Below are 16,983 nucleotides of genomic sequence, written 5' to 3' on the forward strand. Positions count from 1 at the left end.
CCCTGCCAGGATTTCAAATGATGCTGAAAGAGAAGAACTGTTAAATAGCTGGATTGCAGCATATACAATGGCATTTATTCATACATTTTGAAGAAACAGGTAACTGTGATTGGTATATTAGGGCATTTTGTGTTATGTGGGTCGCTTTATCAAATTTTGGTTTGGAAGCTGGAGGTACCCTTTAAATTCAGGATCTTTTTTTTACAATTTTTTTTTTCCCCCTGTATATTTTCACTTGCTGTCCCTTGAGGAAATCAATTATGGCAATAATTGTACATTGGGAGCAAACAAACATAGTATTAAGCTTTAGTTTACTGCATTGTACTTAATGAAGTGTGCTGTTCCAGTTAGTACTGTATATTGCTTGCAAAAGTATCAACTTTATAAAATCGTAATTACAATGTGTGAACTGTAGAATGCTCTGTTTGTGCTGCATAAGGGATATTTCACTTTGTACAAAATCTAGCAGAATCTCTAGGCAGCAAACATAGTTACAGACAGTAGTTATATGGGTAAGGTAAAATTACAGAATACTATTGCAATCTGAGGAGGATGTATAAGAACGATGTATTGCAGGGTGCATTATAGGTATTAGTCTACACTTTGAACAGTCTTTAGGGAGTTGTTGCCATAGTAACCAGCCGACTTGACCCATTGGATCAAACCTACTGATGGATTTGTCAAAAACCTTAAAACATAAGTATGCTGGTAAAATGCCAAGAAATTGCATGTTAGAACCTCTCTGTATACTGCCAGCCCAGTGTAATCATGGGCATGCTAGTGTTAAGGCTTGAGGCAAGACATGCTTTCATAAAGTTCAATAACCCCATTGCAATATTGTTGATTCTGTGATGTTTTAATGCAAACATAACACTAATTTTCACATGGAAAGATTTTTATAGCCCCCCCAGTTGCCCAAATAATGCCTTAAGGCTTTACAAATCAGTGATACACTTTAAATCTCCCACTGTGTATTTGGACCCTACTGGCTTATGTTATGATATGATATAGCCCTATTGGCTGAGTGAATATATCACAGCAGTACTAAACTCATCTATCAACACTGGGCAAATTTGCACCTGAGCAATAAGACATAGTTATATGAAAACATTTGGGAACCCCTCTCAGCCTGGAATGGCCATCACAGTCCCTCTACTTGAATATCAAGGAAAATCTATGGGATAATTTGAAGAAGGCTGTCCATGCTCGGCAGCAGGTCTGCACTGAGATTCAAAATAGGCCCTGGCATTTCGGTACACAGAGACCCAAACAAGCCACACAACAGCCCCCCCACCAGCCCAATGTACAGTTACTGACTATGGAAACTTACAGCAGCCCCTCTGGCATTTGCCAGAATGCACAGATTGCCAGTCCGGACCTGCTCTGCAGCCATAAAATTTAACTGAACTGGAGAGATTTTGTATGGACTAATGGTCAAAAATACCGCCATCCAAAATCTAGCTATGGGGCAAATTGACTTAACTTCAAAGTTGCGCCAGCGTTGACTTTGCCAGGCGTAGATTCGTCAGGGCTGTGCAAATTCACGAAGAGCCAGAGTTGTGCACAAGTTACTGATCGTTTGCGAAGTTGCGCTAGCGATCAGCGGTTTGAAGTTACACTAGCAATCAGAAATTTGTAAACGGCGTGTTGTTAAAGTACAATGGCCGCATATACAGCAGAAAACACATTACACTACACAAGGCCAGGGAACCTTAATAAATGTGTTCTAATGCCCTACGCATGTGCGCAGTTATCAAATGTAGGGGGGGAGGAGGGTACCCTAAAAAAACATTTCACTCTTTTTCAGCCTATCACCCTATAAAAAGTAAAAGACGCCAGTGTTTTTTTGGGACTTACCCAAATAGATGGGGGGTCCAGGTGCTCAAGCCCCAGACCTTCAGCTCAGGGAGGCAAACAATTGCAAAATAGAAAAAGGCTGGCACAATCCGGACCACACTCCACAAGTTGATGCAGTAAAAAAGTATTTATTAAGCAAAAAACATCACAGCAAAGGGCATTAAGTAAGTATTGGTGTAATATCTCTGTTGGGGTGCCCAAATGTATGCACCTGTCTAATTTTGTTATGATGCATATTTTCTGTTTATCCAATAAACTTTATGCCACTGCTGAAATACTACTGTTTCCATAAGGCATGTTATATATTAAATGGAAGTTGCTACTTTGAAAGCTCAGCCAATGATAAACAAAACTCCAAAGAATTACCGGTAAGAGGGGTTCCCAAATGTTTTCCTATTTCTGTAAAAAATGGCATTACCTCAAAGGATGAAAATATAGTGCAGAGACGTGCAACTAAACTGGTTAAGGAGATGGAAGATTTAAATTATGAAGTACGCTCAAGGTTGGTGCAAAAAAAAAAAAAAAAACCCTTGTGAGGGGACGAGATTATTTATTACAAGTAGATGATAAATAGAAAGGATCACCGCACTAGAGGCCACCCCTTATGACTAGAGGAACATAGGTGGTTCTTCACAGTGAGGTTGTGGAAAGCCAGGCTGAATGATGTTGTGATGGCTGATTCTGTTAATGCTTTTAAGAGTGGCTTGGATGATTTCTTGGACAAGCATAATACCCAAGGCTATTATGATACTTAAATCTCCAGTTAATATAGATATGAGTATATATAGTTTATGTGAGTGTATGGAGGGGTTGGCGTGAGTGTGTATATGGATCCTGGGTTTCATTTAGAGGGTTGGTCTTTTTTTCAACCCAACTATGTCACTATGAAACATAGCAACCAATCAGCAATTTGCTTCTTTTTCAGCCATCTGTGTGAAGCCAGCAGGAGACCTGAGTTTGTTTATCTGACAATTGTCTCAACATGAATGTCAATGGAAAAAATAAATGTGTATTATATTCTAAAATGCCCAATTCTTAGGACTATTGATGTGTGAGGCTACAATCTTATTGTTATTTTCTATTACTTATGTTTCGATTATGGCCCTCGGTCTCTCATTCAAACCACTTTCTGGTTGCTAAGGTTAATTGGAAACAAGCAACCAAACAGCTTCTGAATGAAAAGCGAAAAAAAAGGGGTCAATTGCCTCATAATATCACTTTCCATATTATAATTTAAAGGTCAACTACCCCTTTAAGGTAGCTAAATAACTGTTCAGGAAAAAAAACTCCCAGGATGCACGGGGACTAGCTAAGTACGTATTGTAGTTCAGGCCTGTGATTTTTCCTTCCTTGCTCAAGAAATCTATCCTCAATCAACACAAAAGATGTAATTGTCACTTTGATTTCTTAACCCCCTGCAAACACTCATGCTATATAACAAACCTGGTATCTTGCTTTTTTTTTTGCATAATTCCTACCTCAGACATAGTAATTTCAGCTCAGTGCTGCAATTGCATGTATAAGTACGCTATATTGCCAAGGTAATTAGAACAGAATAAAAAGAAATTTTCTTTTATCTCTCATTTTTTTATAATAACATGGATCATTTGCTATCCCTTAATTATTCATCCATTTTAGCTTTATGTGTGGCCTCTTCGACGTTAGTTCTGTTTGGTTTTAAATTGTAATATAATGTTTTAAGACTTGCTTTCTTTGATTGAACCTAAAATACTCTATATCAAGACACCCAAAAGTAATTCAAACATTTGCCTTTTCAATTCCCCATTTCTACATTATACTTTTTAATGCTCTGAAACTCAGAGTAGGGGTACATTGGTAGGAAGGTACTTTTCCATCCTGTCACCTCTGATATGATCTGCTTTAAATCTGGTCCGAATAGGGGCTCTCCTGTGAATTTAAGGGATAACATTAGAACTTAATCTAATCTTAGTTTAGATGGCGTATCACCTGTCCAGTGTCTGAGCCAAAGGGCTCGGCGTGCCATCACCACGTTTGCTGTGGTTTTTGCTGCCAGTTTAGTTGTCTCCATTGCAGCCTCCACAAGGAATGCTAAGGCTGTGGATAGTTTTTCAACCTCATGTTGTAGGTGGTTGTCGGGTCAACTGCTGCGCCCAATGCTTGGCTGTGCAGGCTAAGCCTGCTGAGGCTGCTGCTGGTATTGCAGTATTGCTGCTGCTTGTGGGTAGGACCGTTTAAGTATGGATTCCATGCGTCGGTCTAAGGGGTCTTTAAATGCAGCTTCCTCAGCGTCTGACGTGATAGTCTGGCCACTGCTGAATCCACATTAGAGGCCTTGTCCCATTTCTTCTGGTGTTCCTCGGGTACTGGGTAGGTCCTAAAACATCTTTGTGTAAGCGCAATTCTGCGTTCTGGTTGGGACCACTCTGTGTCAATAGTGAGTGATGGAGTTAATGATAGGAAATGGTGGTTTTGATTTTTTTTGCACTCCTAGAAGTTTATCTGCCCTTGACAGTGCAGCTGTCTCGTCCTTAATGTCTAGTGTCTGCATCATCTCCCTCAGAAGTTTTTTAGACACCTCAGGGGTCGTGGCTGATGGCCCTCCCTCTTCCGAGTCTGACTGGGAGTGTTATTCGTCTGAACTCTCTGAATCCTGACCCGGTGTATTCTCTCCCTCAGAATCTGAAAGCAGTCCTTCCTCAGAGTCTGAGGAAGGAGTCAGTGTAGTGGCAGCCCTGCGCTTTCTCTTATCTTGCACAGCTCTGTGCCCCTTTCTTGGTGGGTTTGGTTGTACGGTTTTCATAATCCATTGGAGGAATTTCCCAATTTGTGCTGGTACCTGACCTGATGTGGTAGGTTCATTTTCCTAGGGTAGAAATAGAGGTATAGGGCTCTCATCGGTGGGCCGCTGAGGGGTGTTTGGTAATGATTGTAAATCTAGTAAAGGCTGGGCCTGATTGATTTGTGGTGACAGGACATGAGGTTCTGTAATGTCTGCTACTTTTGGGTTGGGCTTGCAGTCTGAGCAATAACCCCGCTCTGACTTCCTTAGGGAGTGTTTGCACAGCTTACATTTAGGCAGCTTATCTGGTTTCCTTTGTTTTTTAGCTGATTGTGCTAGTTCCCTGATCTCCTTTAATGAGTCAGTCTCCTCCATTGCATCTGCAGTCCTACCCATGTGTACTCATGGTTCCTATTGAGACCTCCCTGCTGTAATAGGCTTTCCCCTACTGATCAGTAGTTTTTATTAGCCTGGTAAAGTGTTGGCTGCGGCCTTAGGACACACTGTACCACATAACTGTGCTGTCGCATGGAAAGCAAGAGCTCTTGCCTCTGTCGGGTACTGCGTTGTAATACGCGCTGTCCCTGCAGTGTGCATGACATCATGACATCTTACTCCTCCTAGCATTTTGGCACGTAGCTGTTCGCGCGCTCCGCAGATAGCCGGGTCTGGCTCGTTGCCTAGCAACCCAATCTCCTCACTGTAGAGGCCATCTTCCGCTCGTGTTCCTGTAAAACGTGGCTTTTACTTCCTCTACCGCTTTATTTAATTACCTGTCTGAGCGCTTTCCTTTGGCGCGTAGCGTGTATGAATGGCTAGTGCTGGCGGGTATATGAAGTGGGCATTTCCTAGTTCCTGCACCCTTTATAGAGAAGTAAGAGAGCAGCTATGTGTGCTCCTAAGTGGGATTTCTTTGATTCCCGCGGCTTAGGAACTCCATCATGGCTTAGTGCAAATGTGGACAGCTCTGCGTGCCCTTAGCAACCAGGGAGGGATCAGCTCCTCTCCTCTCCTGAGTCCTCTTAATGACTATGTTTCAGTCAGACAGCTCTACGTCTCCTTTGTCTGAAAGCCATTTGTGTGTCCAGTGATGCTGTTGTGTCGCTAGGGCAGCTCTGCGTGCCACTGACACTTTGTAAGAGATAAGAGAGTTTGTGGAAAAATAATAATTAAGAAGAGAGAAAAAGAAATAATGACTACTGTCCTTCACCTCCGAGGCAGGACAAAGAACTGATGTGAGGAGGTAGAGACAAACCATATATACAGTGGGAGGGACCAGGAGGTACCAAAACTCAATTCTCTGTCCTGCCACCAGAGGTGAATGAAGACATAACCGATAAGTCTGCACTGACAGGAGGGCACAGAAACATAGCAAGACAGCCTGAGTTTCCATTTATCCATATGATGCACATTTAATCCCTCAGCCACTGGGGCCCAGATTCTGTCTAACTTGCTTGGGAATGGGATAATGTAAGGATCCAGATATTTAATAAATCATATCTTGCTGAGCTGGAAGCCCCCCTGCATCCAACAGGCTACTGCAACTCCCAGAAGCCCTATGCAGGAGAAGGAACGTTTTGAAATTAACACAAAATCAGGTGGTGAAACCCCTTCTGCTTTTAAACACCTGATATAAATCTCTAATTAAACAGACATCTGTTTGGCCAACCCAGCTGGAACTAATATAAAGGCCACTATATGGGTTATATGAGAGGGAGTCTTTCAGGCTCAAAATGTTTTTGCTGCCAAGAAAATAGGACATTTAAATAAAGGATAAAGGAACCCTGCAGCCAAACAAGACATTAGAATATTTGTGATTGCATCTTTAAAGGGAATATAAACCCAAATATAAACTTGTAAATGTACCCAGAGTGCTCACCTGGAAACTTTTGACAGTGGTTTCTGAGATATTATATAGGTTGCTTTGATGTAAGATATAATTATGTTTGTCTTGGATTCAAAAACCAAGACAAACATAATTTTGAACCAAAAGCCTTCTGATTATACAAAAGGCTTTAATAATCTGTCCTCACTGTAAAGAACAACCTACGTTGCCTCAAATAAAAGCTCTTTTGTTCTAGTCGGAAGGGGTGGCTTCTATTGTGGTTATCCTCTTTATGGGTAAAAAGGTCCCCCGCTATTTGTCTATAATGTCCTCTAATGTACTTGTAAAGTGTAATCATGTCCCCCTCACAGGCACCCTTTTTCCGGAGAAAACCTTGACAGTCTACCCTCATAATTTAAGTCTTCCATCCCGCTAACCAGTTTAGTTGCACGTCTCTGCACTCTCTCAAACTCATTTATTTCCGCCTTAAGGACTGGAGTCCAAAACGGCACTGCATACTCCAGATGAGGCCTACCAGGGACCTATAAAGAGGCATAATTATGTTTTCATCTCTTGAGTTAATGCCCTTTTTTATGCAAGACAGAATTTTATTTGCTTTAGTGGCCACAGAATGACACTGCCCAGAATTAGACAACTTATCTACAAAAACCCCTAGATCCTTCTTATTTAAGGAAACTCCCAACACTCTGCCGTTTAGTGTATAACCTGTATTTATATTATTTTTGCCAAAGTGCATAACCTTGCATTGATCAACATTGAACCTCATTTTCCAGTTTGCTGCCCAGTTTCCCAACATAGACAAATCACTCTGCAAACTGGCAGCATCCTGCATGGAACCTATAGTTCTGCACAGTTTAGTATCATCTGCAAAAATAGAAACAGTATTTTTAATGCCCACCTCCAGGTTATGATGACGAAGGATGGTCCTGCTTGCTGTTGCTCATACAGGAAAATTCCTGAAGACTTTCGATGACATCTGAATCAATGTTGAGATTCAGTTCTTTTAATATTGAGTGGCTGTCATGGATTCTAGTGCTGATACCAAAAGAACAGCATTCCTTTTTGTTGGATTCTAACGTTTTAATCAGAATGCTGTGTGCCCAATTCCACATGTTAAGACCCAAGTTGCACCTGAGCAGAGTAGGTCTTGATTCAAAGCCAGAGGTGACAATGGGGGGGGGGGTTATAATACCACATAATGTAATCTGAGGAAGAAAAGGGGAAGAGTGCTGAACCAAAAGGTTAAATGGAGCTACATTGAGGGGCAGATTTATCAAGGGTCGAATTTCGAAGTGGTAAATACTTCAAAGTTCGACCATCGAATTGAAATACTCGAATATCGAAGTTGAAGGATTTTTCAATGAATTTCACAAACCTGCGATCGAAGTTAAATCGTTCCATCGAAAGATTAAATCCTGCTCTAGAAGGTCCCCATAGGCTAACATAGCACTTCGGCAGCTTTAATTTGGCAAAGTATTTAAGAGACAGTACTTCAATTATCGAATGGTCGAACAATTTTACTTCGATTCGAAGTAGCCTATTCGATGGTCGAAGTATCCAAAAAATTACTTGACAACCCCTTTTAAGATTGCGAGGGGGACCAGACAGGGCTCTCCTCTGTCCCCCCCCCATTCACTCAAGCAGTTAGGCAAGCAACTAGCATAGTGGGTTTCAATATCCGAGGCTTAGAGGAAAAAATCTAACTCTATGCGGGCGATACTCTTGTGTACCAAGGAGATAGGGGGCCATCTCTAACAGCACTGCTGGATATAACCCAAAACTTTGGGGAAATATCTGGCCTGAAAGTTAGCCCTTCCAAATCGGTGTTGTTCCTACTAGACCCCCCTGGACCTGACTGGGTACCAGCTATCTGTAGGCTGCAGGTTGTGGACAAATTCACCTAACTAGGGGTGAGGTAACAAAGGACCATAGCCAATACCTCAAACACAATGTAGACAATCAAATCAGCTGGTTAGGAGAAAAAAAATTACATTTGGAAAAGCCGGTAGGAAAGATACAGCTGAAAAAATGTTTGTCATGCCTAAACTGCTTTATCCGTTGTGGAATTCCCTGGTATGAGTCTCAGCTAAAACTTTTGTGACAATTGACACAACACTGAGAAGCTTTATATGGGGACAGTTCAGGCCTAGGCTAAGTCTCAAGACGCTTATGAGACTTAAAAATGAAGGAGGATTAGCCCTGCCTAATATGTTATACTATTTCTTGGCAGCGCAACTTACACATGTAGCTGTAATACTACAACCAACCCGCTAACCCCCCCCCCCCGCTGTATAAATTATGGGCTGTAGTGGCAAATACCCCAAACCTCCCGTGGGATGCTCTTATTGGAGCTAAAACAAAAGATGCAAACCTAATCCTCACCACTCAATTGAGAGCGCTGCAAAAGGCTCATTCAGTAATGAACTTCTCCCACATGGTCCCACAAACTCCTCTATGGCACAATGTCCAATTCCTCCAAATCGAAAAAATTCAACCACCAAACTGTTGGATTACCCTAGGGATTACAGCTATATCGGATATCAGTATATATCAGTATATGTATATAAAAACATATACTTCAGAGCTAAATGCATGGCTGGATTCTAGAGGAATCTGCATAAAGAGCACAGTTCATATAAAAGATAGATTGACCATCACAAGATAACTGTCAGTGAGTTACTACCACCCCATGTCAAACAATATCCAGCATTATCAGCTAAGCCCCCTAACTTCTAATTGAGACACTGATTCTGAAGCACAAGCACTCTAGTAGCAATGCCCAGTATCATTGTCTGTCATTTAGCAGGTACTGAATATTCGAGTTCAGGCAGTGCACTGCACTTTTAATAACTTCACCACTTATGTTCCAGCGTACCCTGGGCACAGGGGGCTGTGCAACACCCACACTCTGGCCGACTCTTAATATGAAATACCCATCTGGCAGGACACATGGCAACCTCAAGGAGGTCTACAGGGGAATTGCTCTACTCGCCTAAATTAACTGCACCAGGCCCAGACTGGCAATCTGTCTGGTCGGGCAAATGCCAGAGGGGCCGCTATATAGTGTGTTCATGTGGGCCGCACGCTCCTGAGAAACTGCGTCTCTCACACACCACTGACTCACTGTTTCAGTGCCCCCTGAAGCCTGGGAGGTGAAGTTACAGACTTAAGCTGATACCTTCCGATACTCATCGCGTGAAAGTCCCCACCCTCAGCCTATTAGCGGTGGCGCTTCCTGGCTGGTCTCGATAGTAAAGGGTACCGCTGGCTCGCGACAAGTACCATTCGGGAAGCGCTGAAAGTCGGAGTCCGCGCAGGAGCAGCTGTTTCACTTTTGCTATGAACTAGTCCCGCTGGAAAAAGACACTGCTAGAGCAGCTGGAATCCTAGGAGCACTGCCAGCGGGTGGAGTAGGCGTATGTGCGGGAGAGCAGCACCCCCCCCAGTGGCTGGATGATGCAACCTGTACCCCATGAGTTCCTGGGCAGCATTGGGCACAGCTGCCCTGGGGGGTTGGAAAGATGGCAGCGCCAGGGTAATAAATATGTACTGACTTCTCTATATAATGCACAATCCAGCCCTGTCTGTAGGCAGCACCCCAATACAAAACACCTGGCATATCCCCCCATTTCCTTGTATTGTTACATTTTCATATTATGGGGGGAGCAGAAGGCCTCTGTATATACTGTGTGCCGCCATAGGGCATAGTATAAGGATATCTAAGGGAAATACATTCTTTGCTCCCCCCAGGGTTCCATCAGATTTCCCAGAAAAAGGTGTCCTACGTCTGTGGGTCAGCCTGCCCAGTGCTAAAACCCTGTACCAGATGCAGGCAGAGCGGATCCAGTGGGTGCAGCAGTTGGCCAATGAGTAGCATGGCGTCACCTGCACCGTGCCTTGGTAAGCTGGGTGGGATTCTGTCAGCTCTGCAGCGCAGAAAGCTGCTCATGGCCTCTGGGCTAGGGTGAAAGCCAGCAGGGCCTTAGTGGGTTTGCTCTCAGTTCTATGAAGGGATGAGACTTCATTTCCCCCTAGGTATATCATGACGACCAAGTTCACTTTGGGTCCCACAGAAGTTCTTTGAGGAACACAACTACTTTGGGCTGGAGATGTCGGACGTGATCATGTTTGAGCAGAGGATGCTGCCGAGCTCCCTCCCAGTGCGGGTTGACTAGCGCTAACGGGGGTATTTTTTTTTTTAACAAAAATTACTGTTATACACAACCAGAATGCAGGCTCTATTGGCACGCACCTTTTGTTGGAGATAACATTTTTACCTAACAGGTGCCCTTTAACTCCAGCAATGTAATATCCATCAGGCAGAGACCTTGGGTGATTATCACAAGAAACTGTAGTTAAGAAACATACACTGTATATGTGTGTGTATGTATATAATATATATATATATATATATATATATATATATATATATATATATATATATATATATATATATATATATTATATATATATATATATATATATATATATATATATATATATAAAAAAAAGAAATATTGCCGCACAACCCTCTTGGTTTCTGGGTGCAAGTAGTCAAAAAGGCACTGCCAAAGTAGCCAATATCATAGAAAAAATAAAAACTGACACAGCACTCCAAGTTTCGTATGCAAAAAAAGATATATATTGTAGAAAGACATACCAAAGCCCATAGGGCGACGTTTCGGGGTATACAAACCCCTTTCTCAAGCCAAGGGCAGCATTCAAGTAACAAACATTGGTTTACACCTATTTATACAAGGTAACACAGGAAGTTGCATATAGAACATGACATCATTAACGATCCTCACACATTAACCCCTTAATTGCTTAATGTTATCCATGCAGGCATATGACAACTCAGCGTTAGTCCACTGCATATCCAAATCCAGCTAAAAAGAAACAGAGAATAAAAAACAGAAATGAGACCAATGTTTATCCCATCATAGAAATACATATAGGTCATAGTCTCTATTAAGCCCATTTGGGGCCAATGTGTTTAATTGGTGTATCCACCATACCTCTCTTTTCCTCAGCAATAGCTCTCTATCTCCCCCCCCGTCTGGGGGAGGGTACACATTCCAGAACCGTATATATTTCAAATCTGTATCCTTGTGTCCTTTCTCCACATAATGCTTAGAGACTGGCAGCTTCACATTGCCCTTCCTAATTGTAGATCTGTGTTGGGATATACGTGTTTTTATTTGTAATGTGGTCTCCCCCACATAGAGGAGACCACATGGACAAATTAACACATAAACAGCAAATTTAGTCAGACATGTATAGTACCCCCTTAGAGTATATTTACGACCCGTGGTCGGATGCTCAAATATTGTACCCTTATGTACACAACAACATTGGGAACATGTTAAACAAGGGAACATCCCCCGCGATTTTGTACCCATATATGTTTGTGTCAAAACCTGATTTTCTTTCGTATCAGAATGAACCAACTGACTACCTAACGTTCTCCCCCTTCTATATGACACTAATGGGGGTCGTCCAAATTCTTGAATTTCAGGATATGAGGATTGAAGAATCCCCCAATGCTTACGGAGAATGTTAGTCACCATGTTACTACGATCATTATAAAGAGTGACAAATGGTATAGACTGTTCTTTATCTTTACGATGAACCTTAGTTTTCCTTGCCCTAGCTTGGGCCCTATCCAGGACATATTTCGGGTACCCACGTACAAGAAACTTATTATACATGTCATTTAACTGTTGATCGCGTCTGTTTGGCTGGCTAACTAGCCTCTCAACCCTAGTACCCGAAATATGTCCTGGATAGGGCCCAAGCTAGCTTTCTACAATATATATCTTTTTTTGCATACGAAACTTGGAGTGCTGTGTCAGTTTTCATTTATATATATATATATATATATATATATATATATATATATATATATATATATATATATATATATATATATATATATATATATATATATATATATATATATATATATATATATATATATAAAATGGCAGAATGGAGTGCACAACCAAAAGTTCATCCACAGCCTGGGTGCTAGTCCGAAGGATATGTAGAAAGCTGCATGGATTGACAGCACTCCAAGGCAATAATTCACAGCGGGTCAATATAGCAAATAAAGTTGAGATTTTATTTGTGGTCCAAAGTTTCGGCTCCACACAGGAGCCTTCGTCAGGGAAAACAGTGCACAAGTGAAATAAAACTTAAATAGGTTACAAATGGCGCCAAAACACCTGTATCCAGGTGTCTGTCAATCATCATTAACTGTACAAACAAGTAGGCAAACATACACAATGCGCTGCAGGAAAGTAGTTCTTATGCGAAAGACAATACAGATCCTTACCCTGAAATGGTCTGGTGTAAACCTAAGGTGGCAACATATCTCAGAACCCTGTTATTAACCCGTCCTTCGCCCTGTATTGGTGGACCGGAGGTGCACGGAACTTCTCAGTGAGGAGCGTCGCAGGCGTTGCTAGGCAACGCGTGAAGAACTGCTCGTTACCCAGCACGCAGCCGATGGCAACCCTAACAGGTACCAGCAGCAGCAGCGGTTTTAGGATAGAAGAGGTGTGGGGCACTGCAGAGTGGGGAGCCACTGAGACCAACCGCTCCCCACTACCGCGATGAAGCCCGATTACCTGTATGCAGAATTCTGTGCCTAAACTCCTCTGTGAGGGGCGTATTTGAATGTTGCTAAGCAACCCGTGAACAGCTGCACAAAGCCCAGCGTGCAGGCGATAACCCCCCTTCAGGAGTCAAAGTCTGCACCGCTATAAGGCAGACGAGGTGCGGGGCACTGCGGGGTGGGGAGCCACTGAAAACAACAGCTCCCCACCACTGCAAAGAAGCCCAATTACCTCTGTGGCAGTCATGGTGGCCAAAAAAAAATAATCTAGTGAGCTGCTGACACTCAAATCACAGGAGGAGATAAACCACTTGCAGGGCAGGGTCACGATTCAGGGTTTAGAGCCTAGTGAGACAGAGTTAAAGCCACCTAGGTTATTGAGACTGACAATTAGGGAGAAAAACGGGTGCAGCAAGGTGAATGTGAGTTGAAAGAGGGTGTACTGTTCAAAAGGTCTAATATGGGGCCTCAAAAAGGGACTTAGTTGGCAAAAAAAAGAGACATAAAGGATAGGCAAATAGTGGTACATGATATGAGAGGAGAGTGTATATATATATATATATATATATATATATATATATATATATATATATCCATATATATATATATATATATATATATATATCCATATATATATATATATATATATATATATATATATATATATCCATATATATATATATATATATATATATATCCATATAGGAAGCTGAAGCACATTGGGATTTGTTAAAATAAAACTTAATTTATTGGATCGACGTTTCAGTCCGCACAGGGACCTTTATCAATAATATATCTTGATAAAGGTCCCTGTGCGGACCGAAACGTCGATCCAATAAATTAAGTTTTATTTTGACAAATCACAGTGTGCTTCAGCTTTCTATATGGATATACATTTTTTTCTCTGAATAGCACCTGGGTCCTTGCTCCAGTAAGTGTGTGCCACAGCCTTTCTACACACACATATATATATATATATATATATATATATATATATATCTCTATATACTGTTTCTCATAGTTACCAAATAACTATATGAGCTCTGCATTCTACCCAAAGCTAGGGAATGGGGGGTGCCTTAAGGCTTTGGGTATGTTGGTGTGATTAAGATTTTGGTTCTTATTCATCCAGCAAGCTCAATGGGAGGCAGAAACATACAACTGGGTGAAAATAGCACAATGCTTTATTCACCAGTAGATCCTTCCAGAAGATTTAAGGGATCCATTCAGATTACAAAGGGAGTTCCATCTTAAAGTAAGAAAATAGCTTATTAAAGTGTGAAGTTATGGGATTCTCTCTCTCTGAAGCAGCTGTTCTGGCACATATTAGGCAGCTTCAAGAAAGGGTTGATTGACTTTTAGCAATGGGAGAAATACAAGGTTCAGATGGGGGTTTCATCTTCCTCTAGATCAGCCAGCAGGTAGGTAGGTATCATTTAGACAAAGAGACTGAACACCTACCTGCATCAAGAAACCCAAAAATTTAATTGGATGGTTGCTGTTTATTTCTAGACATCAGTCTCAGTTCTTGATTAATCGTCTTGTTTGTCGCCGAGGATTATTGGGAAAATGTGACTTTCTATGGAGACAATAAAACATGAGCTGGACCCTGAATAGAATATAAAGCAGTTCCCTTTTTGTATCTCTCCCAAATTGTACTGCGCTACTGAACATGTTTGCTTCCTTATAAATAACCAGAAATAACCATTAATAGGTTTACCAACTGACACATTACACATTGTCCCTGGATCAACTTGTACTATGAGCTATCTCCCATAACCCTGTATTCCCTCACTTGCTAAAAAGCCATCCAACCCCTTCTTAAAGCTATCTAATGTATCAGCCTGTACCACTGATTCAGGGAGAGAATTCCACATCTTCACAGCTCTAACTGTAAAAATCCCCTTCCGAATATTAAGGCGGAAACTCCTTTCTTCTAATCTGAATGGGTACCACCTACTGGTAAATAAAGCATTAGAGTCATTATTATATGATCCCCTTTATATTTATACATACTTATAATATCACCCCTTATATGAAGATCCCCAATTTGGCCATTCTCTCCTCATAGCTAAGATTTTACATACCAGCTTAGTTGCCCTTCTGTACCCTCTCTAATTCAATAATATCCTGTTTGAGAGCTGGAGATAAAAACTATATGGCAAATTCTAGATAGGACCTTACCAGTGCTCTATACAGTGGAAGAATAACTCCCTCAAATCTATGCCCTTGCCCTTGCGTGCTCATAAGCAAGACAAGACTCTAGAGGAGAATGTGATACAGTGGCATTTACTGTATTTGTGGTTATAAAACAAAATGAGCAGGTAAATGAAAAACAGAGAGATTTTTATGTATGTGGCATGCAGCTGGTAGGCTCCCATGAGGACAACAGCTCCTTATATATATTCTAGCTCAAGGATATAGGATATACATGGAGCCATAAGGCTGAATCAGGCATGAGCAACATGTGACCCACTTGGATATGAGTGAATTCCCAATATGTCCCCAAATGCCTATTACAAATAGTAAGATACAGAAAGCTGTAATTCACCATCTGGTCAGCTACAGGTTGCCCATCCCTACTTTACTCCAGCACAGCTCTAATAGAAGAAGCTCCCTAATTTCACTACTCGCAAATCACATTTTTCCACTTGGGGGTGCCCTCTGCCATACCTGCAACCAGAGTGAACTCTCATTTAATGGGCCAGTGTGTTTTTCCAGCATCAACTGCCGACCATTAGCAATGGGAGAAATACAAGGTTCAGGTAGGTAGGTATCATTTAGAAAAAGAGGCGGAATACTTACCTGCATCAAGATACCCAAAAATGAAATTGGACGGTTGCTGTTTATTTCTAGACGTCAGTTCTTGATTAATCGTCTTCTTTATCTTCTTTGTTGCCGAGGATTATGGGGAAAATGTGACTTTCTATGGAGGCAATAAAACAGAGAAAAGACACTCATGAGCTGGACCCTGAATAGAATATAAAGCAGTTCCCTTTCTGTATCGCTCCCAAATTGTACTGCGCTACTGAACATGTTTGCTTCCTTATACATAACCAGAAATAATCAGTAACAGGTTTAATAGAATGAAGAAGTCGATTGGCAGAGTCCCTGCCACCTCAAGAGGCCCAGGAGAATAGCGGGCCAAATGGAGTGAACCTCTAACAAAATAAGCTTAAGTATAGAACTGAATTATAATCCTTGCTCTGTGGATCATTTTGGTGGAAAAATCCTTCCTATAGACATTGCCTTTTCTATTAATAACATTGGCATCAAATACCAACTTTATAGGCCAGGTGGCAGCACCAGATACAGAACTGGCAATTCCAGGGACACTGCACCGTTCAAAGCCTATTAAAGCCACTGCCTGGTTGCTAGGAAGAGAGACCTTAGAAACCAGAGAACTATTTAAGTGAAATGAAGATCTGTAGTCAATTAAAAAATTATTTTCCCAATAGAATACTTCTATATGCCTCAGTGATCTTATAGCTGTGTCTCACTGGCCATTGCTAAACTACAATTCCCAGCATTCTTTATAATAACCAGTAGCTGAGGTGTAGCTCATTTCACAGCTGGCAGGCCACCAGAGGAGATCTCAGCAAGGCCATCATGAGTAGGAATGGGGGAAGTCCAATCAGGGACCCCATGAGATATGATGGTGGCTTTGGTTCTGTCTCACATGTAGCTCACATGTGATTGGCTGATACAGAATCCCCCTCTGTGCCATTACCCCAAAGCTGTATGCTACTGGCAGGGGGGTTAATAGGGGAAACAGACCCTCGGGAGTCCCAGGAGAAAAAAGAGGGCCCAGTGTACATCCCATCAAATACCAACAGCCCTAAATATAGACATGAGAGTGCACTGAGGGAAACTGGGGGCCAGTGACTCTGAGAATTTTAT

At 41.8% G+C, this 16,983-nt stretch overlaps 1 protein-coding gene across 2 annotated transcripts in view; it reads right to left on the reverse strand.

Annotated features, from left to right (window-relative positions):
- The window catches only part of plekhb2.S (pleckstrin homology domain containing B2 S homeolog), a 48,638-nt gene that overhangs the window by 26,269 nt on the left and 5,386 nt on the right, over positions 1–16,983 (reverse strand). The window contains exons 3-4 of one of the 2 annotated variants that reach the window (XM_041563932.1): positions 15,889–16,009; positions 14,545–14,662 (exon numbers count right to left, since the gene is read on the reverse strand). The gene's annotated coding sequence lies outside the window, so the exon portion shown is untranslated. The remainder of the gene's footprint in view (positions 1–14,544; positions 14,663–15,888; positions 16,010–16,983) is intronic. The other variant, XM_041563933.1, reaches the window with a different exon arrangement.

Source organism: Xenopus laevis, chromosome 5S (genome assembly GCF_017654675.1).
Source record: "Xenopus laevis strain J_2021 chromosome 5S, Xenopus_laevis_v10.1, whole genome shotgun sequence".
NCBI classification, from domain to species: Eukaryota; Metazoa; Chordata; class Amphibia; order Anura; family Pipidae; genus Xenopus; species Xenopus laevis.